This window comes from Bufo gargarizans, chromosome 1 (assembly GCF_014858855.1).
Source record: "Bufo gargarizans isolate SCDJY-AF-19 chromosome 1, ASM1485885v1, whole genome shotgun sequence".
Lineage (NCBI taxonomy): Eukaryota > Metazoa > Chordata > Amphibia > Anura > Bufonidae > Bufo > Bufo gargarizans.
This window is the reverse complement of record NC_058080.1, coordinates 553567925-553574309: the sequence shown is the minus strand read 5'-3', so window position 1 is coordinate 553574309 and position 6385 is coordinate 553567925. Positions and strand designations below refer to the sequence as shown.

Here is a 6385-nt window from a genome sequence, read left to right as displayed (position 1 = left end):
CAGAGGACGGCACAGCAGACGACTGAATAGCTTCTTTTGTAAGTAAATTGCTTTATTATAAATGTATCCCTGCATACCACAATTCTTATTTATATATACTTATTTTGTTTTTGCCCCCCATTTTTGACTGTGGTATCTTTGTGCCCCCCTATATATTGTTCCTAGAGTCGCCACCGCCTGTACCTAGTTACACTGCAAGAAGTACCAGTATCTGGTTACACTGACACAAGTACCAGTACCTGGTTACACTGCCACAAGTATCAGTACCTGGTTACACTGCCACAGGTACCAGTACCTGGTTACACTGCCACAAGTACCAGTACCTGGTTACACTGCCACAAGTATCAGTACCTGGTTACACTGCCACAGGTACCAGTACCTGGTTACACTGCTACCAGTACCTGGTTACACTGCCACAAGTACCTGGTTACACTGCTACAAGTACCAGTACCTAGTTAAACTGCCACAAGTTCCTGTACCTAGTTACACTGCAAGAAGTACCAGTACCTGGTTACACTGCCACAAGTACCAGTACCTGGTTACACTGCCACAAGTACTAGTACCTGGTTACACTGCCACAAGTACTAGTACCTGGTTACACTGCCACAAGTACCAGTACCTGGTTACACTGCCACCTGTACCAGTACCTGGTTACACTGCTACCAGTACCTGGTTACACTGCCAAAAGTACCAGTACCTGGTTACACTGCCACCAGTACCAATACCTGGTTACACTGCCACAAGTACCAGTACCTGGTTGCCCTATCAAAAGTAATAGTACCTGGTTGCCCTGTCAAAAGTAATAGTACCTAGTTAAACTGCCACAAGTACCTGTACCTAGTTACACTGCCACAAGTACCAGTACCTGGTTACACTGCCACAAGTACCAGTACCTGGTTACACTGCCACAAGTACCAGTACCTGGTTACACTGCCACAAGTACCAGTACCTGGTTACACTGCCACAAGTACCAGTACCTGGTTACACTTCCACAAGTACCAGTACCTGGTTACACTGCCACCTGTACCTGGTTACACTGCCACCTGTACCTGGTTACACTGCCACAAGTACCTGGTTACACTGCCACAAGTACCCGTACCTGGTTACACTGCCACAAGTACCCGTACCTGGTTACACTGCCACAAGTACCCGTACCTGGTTACACTGCCACAAGTACCCATACCTGGTTACACTGTCAAAAGTACCAGTACCTGGTTACACTGCCACAAGTACCAGTACCTGGTTGCCCTGTCAAAAGTAATAGTACCTGGTTACACTGTCAAAGTACCAGTACCTGGTTTAATAACCATGGTATCGCTGACCTAAAATCTCTGGGGTATTATTAAGAGGAAGATGAGACACCAGACCCAACGGTGCAGATGAGCTGGACTCCATACACCTTAGCAGTGCCACCGGCTGATCGCCTCCATGTACAGGAGCCCTGGCCGACCATTGATTGCATACACTGCACATCTCAGGAGGCCAACATTTCTGTATTAAATATCATTTTGATTGATGTTCTATAATAGTGTAATTTTCCGAGATCCTGACTTTGGGTTTTATTAGCTGTAAGCCGTAATCATCACCATTAACGGATCACTCTGTGTGTAACGAATCTGTAGAATATGAGGTTCACCTTTTGGATGTGATTCCTGAATATACGATCTTTTCCGCGATCCTGTAACTTACTGACGGGCAGAGAACAGGGTGGAGCGGCTGCTCCCTGCGGTTTCTAAGCATTTATAATTATGGTTATATAATGACAAAGCTTTTCATGGAACCGGGCTGTAGCTAGACTCTGCCCACTCCCATAATAGCATACTACTGGGAGTACTGTGCATGGTACAGGCGATACCGGAGCGTTCCCCGGCCGCGGCAGCGCCGTCATATACCGGAGCGTCAGCCGTCACTGGCCGCTATCTATACTTGTCACTGCTCAGCTGATGCCTTTGTCTGCTTAGGGATGTCCTGCGCATGCGTGAATGATCCGGGCCGCCTGTCCTATGCGAGCCTCCGTAGAGCGCTCTGTTGTCAGTGGAAAGCGGAGCCCGATGCCCGTACTGATGGGGGAGACAGGTGAGTCTGCTTATCTGGGGAGAGAACGGCGCTTCCAGGCCTCGCAGCGGCAGCCAGCTGTCCGGACTTGGCCGCTGTCCCTGGTGCTGGGCCTGAAAGCAGGCTTGTCCCCTCACGTAGCTCGGGGCCTGCACCGCCCCCTTCCGGCCCAACTCCCTGCTGTCAGCCCGAGCCTGGCTGTCACCTGCCGAGGATGCTGCCCGTTATTCTGCAGCATGTGTGCCATGTCTGGGCCTCGGGAGGCCATGCCATTGGGGATAATGCTATCCTTACCGAGCAATTGGCATCAAATGGGTAAAAGTCTTGAATAAAAAGGGAATGGACTGAAGAGCTGGACCCCTTGGGGTCTCTATGTGCCCCCTCCAGTGCTGTCAGTGCCAGGCAATTAGCTTTATCCATATGGCACCAACATATTCCGTAGACCCTTACGATCAGATGGAACGTGTACACAGAAATCAGACATTACAAAACTAATCAGCGACCCAAACAATAGGACCCTGGTCCCAAGAGCTTACTATCTATAGGGTCATTTATCAAACTGGTGTAAAGTAGAACTGGCCAATCAGATTCCACCTTTCATTTTTTTTACAGCTCCTTTGGAAAATGAAAGGAGGAATCTGATTGGTTGCTAGGGGCAACTAAGCCAGTTCTACTTTACACCAGTTTGATACGATTAGCCTCAGGGGAGCTGAACGGGAGCTGAGCTTTGTAGGATTTTGTGCCCCCTCATCCAGATGTAGAGGGGGTCTCTGCCGCCAGGCACCAGGTGATGATGACGCCACATCTGGCTGTCAGTGGCTTTCCCCCTTGCCAAGCATGTCTTTCCGGTCTGTCAGTGTCTCCCCCCGGACCCTGCAGGTGAAACTCTTTCCTGTTTCCCTAAGTCCATGAGTCCATGTGTCACCAATTCTAGTTTTCTGATTCCGATGGCACTAAAGTCTTCTCTGTGCTGTGTGCCTCATGTATTATTGCTGAAGAGTCAGCGGGACCACTCCCCTCTATGCCATACCCTGGTACAGTGGGGGCAGCGGGTGCACTCCCCTCTATGCCATACCCTGGTACAGTGGGGGCAGCGGGTGCACTCCCCTCTATGCCATACCCTGGTACAGTGGGGGCAGCGGGTGCACTCCCCTCTATGCCATACCCTGGTACAGTGGGGGCAGCGGGTGCACTCCCCTCTATGCCATACCCTGGTACAGTGGGGGCAGCGGGTGCACTCCCCTCTATGCCATACCCTGGTACAGTGGGGGCAGCGGGTGCACTCCCCTCTATGCCATACCCTGGTACAGTGGGGGCAGCGGGTGCACTCCCCTCTATGCCATACCCTGGTACAGTGGGGGCAGCGGGTGCACTCCCCTCTTTGCCATACCCTGGTACAGTGGGGGCAGCGGGTGCACTCCTCTCTATGCCATACCCTGGTACAGTGGGGGCAGCGGGTGCACTCCCCTCTATGCCATACCCTGGTACAGTGGGGGCAGCGGGTGCACTCCCCTCTATGCCATACCCTGGTACAGTGGGGGCAGCGGGTGCTCTCCCCTCTATGCCATACCCTGGTACAGTGGGGGCAGCGGGTGCACTTCCCTCTATGCTATACCCTGGTACAGTGGGGGCAGCGGGTGCACTCCCCGAGTCTCCCCAAGAGTCCCTGGTACATGAGCACCCCTTACTTTATGATCCCCTCTCCTAATAGATGATACTGTGCTTTCATTTGAATGTCTTATATTCCTTTGTGTCCGTCCCTCCCCCCATACACGTGCATGCTCGGCTTGGCTGAGCATGCGTGTGTTCTGAATGGGAAGGGAGAAATGAGGTCCAGCAACACACCTGTGGCAGTGGCTTATCTCCCTTCGCAACTAAAGGAATGGGAATATTAAAATCCAATCGCCTGATCCTTATCTTTGCTGACATCTGCTGCAAAGGGGGGTCGGGAACCCCCCCAAATGATCAGACAGTCCTGCCCACATGCATTTTAGAAAATATGGAGTTAAAGGAGTTGTGTGCCATAGAAAACCCTTCTCTCTATGCCCAGTTTATGGGTGCCCCTCGCCCTCCTGTGTCATGTGGTGACGTCACCCAGGATCGGGTGCGCTATACGTCTACGTAGACTCTTTCTGTCTCTCTTCTTGGTTGTGAACAGAAGACCCCCTTATAGTGACTTTTCTGTAACTCCGACAATGCCTGTAAATAATACCGCCTCACACATGACGGCTGATAGACTACTCCTTAGCCCTCCCTCACACTTGGCGGTTTTATGCCTTTTTAGAGCTGCATTTTTTTCCCACAGCGAGCAGATGTTATATTCCTACAAATGGGATTGCATGCAGTGTGGGGTCTTCCTTGTTATAAGGGGGGTCTTCCCATGTGGCAGATTCTGTTGCTGAATATCAGTTTGATTCATCTGAATGGCGCTGCTGTGGCGAGAACGGAACATAATCAGGCTCTAGTGAATGCCCCCCAATGATGCAGCCACCACAAGACAAAATCCTACTGTGGCATCTTTCTGCACACGTCCTGTTAAAGAGGTATTCTAGAGGCAGCATTTGGACCTATGACACTGGCTGACCTGTTACATGCGCTCTTGGCAGCTGAAGGCATCAGTGTTGGTCCCATCTTCACGTGTGCCCGCATTACTGAGAAGTTTTAATATATTCAAAGTGAGCCTCTAGGAGCAACGGGGGCGTTGCCATTACACCTAGAGGCTCCACCTTTTCTGAAGCTGCCATGTCCTCTCCACTTTGATTGACAGGGTCAGGGTGATCACCTGTGAAAGTGCAGAGGGCACAGCAGTTGCAGAGAGAGCAGAGCCTCTAGGAGTAACAGCAACGCCCCCATTGCTTCTAGAGGCTCATTTGCATATTTTACAACTCCATTATTTTCAGCAATGCGGGCACATATGAACATGGCACCAACACAGATGTCTTTAGTCATGCAACTGGTCAGTCTGTGTCATAGGTACAAAACTGCTGACAGATGCCCTTTAAGACCAGCATTGTGCACGCCTTTGAAATCTACTCCTGCTAGGAGCTGTTGTTAATTTTGTCGTGTCCCAGAGGTCCCGCCTAGGGACCGCCTCCTCTCACCCACCCCACGCTTACATTTTGGAAAAGTGACGAGGATGTAGGAAAAAGCTAAAAAGTCACATATTTTGTCACAAATCTGCACTTGCAACAACATTTGTGTCTCTTGTACACCAGTTGTGGCCTAGAGCCGTAGTAAATCTCCCCTGTGTGCATGAGGCAGCCGGTGGACCCTGCAGAGCCCCTCTAGTGCTATGTAGACATCTGTGATGTGGGGGATTCTATAGATAGAATGAATAAGGCGGATCGCACAGTCTGGATCTGGCATTGCCGGATATTGCTGTTCACCACTGGACCTCATAGACCAGGAGTAGGCAACCTCCGGCACTCCAGCTGTTGTGAAACTACAACTCCCAGCATGCATATTTGCTCTGGTCTTCTCAGAACTCTCATAGAAATAAATGGAGCATGCTGGGAATTGTAGTTCCACAACAGCTGGATGGCCGAAGGTTGCTGATCACTGTCATAGACTATAATGGGATCCGGCTACTTTCTGGCGAAATGCCAGACAAAAAGCTGTTACACACAACTGCTTAACCCCAGCATGCCGGAAATCAGCCGGATACCATTATAGTCTATGAGGTCCAGCGGTGAACGTCAGTATCCGGCAATTCCTGATACGGTAAACTCTGGAAGGCTGTTCTCTGCCGGACGCGTTTACTGGAGATGTGAACATAGCCTAAGGGCACTTTCACACTAGCGTTTTTCTTTTCCGGCGCTGAGTTCCGTCCTAGGGGCTCAAGTCCGGAAAAGAACTGATCAGTTTTATTCCCATACATTCTGAATGGAGAGTCCGTCCCTCAGGATGCATCAGGATGTCTTCAGTTCGGTCTTTTTGACTGATCAGGCTTTTCAGAAAACCGTAGCATGTTGTATTTTTTCCTCCGGCCAAAAATCCTGAACACTTTGACTGAATGCCGGATCCGGCCTTTTTCCCATTGACTTGCATTAACGCCGTGTGTTCAGTCAAACCGGATCCGGCTTTTGCATGTTAACCACTTCCCATCTGGGCCATTTGCCCCCTTCCTGATCAAGCCTAATGTTGCAAATCTGACATATCTCACTTTATGTGGTAATAGCTTTGGAATACTTTTACTTATCCAAGTCATTCAGAGATTGTTTTCTCGTGACACATTGTACGTCATGATAGTCATAAATTTGAGTCAATATATTTCACCTTTATTTATGAAAAAATCCCAAATTTACCCAAAATTTAGAAAAATTAGCAATTT

General features: G+C 49.9%; 1 protein-coding gene across 1 annotated transcript in view; it reads left to right on the top strand.

Moving 5' to 3' along the window:
* Nucleotides 1–1993: 1993 nt before the first annotated feature.
* Nucleotides 1994–6385, top strand: part of EP400 (E1A binding protein p400) — a 174108-nt gene continuing 169716 nt past the window's right edge. Inside the window, 1 exon segment of the mRNA XM_044275617.1 lies at nucleotides 1994–2076. The gene's annotated coding sequence lies outside the window, so the exon portion shown is untranslated.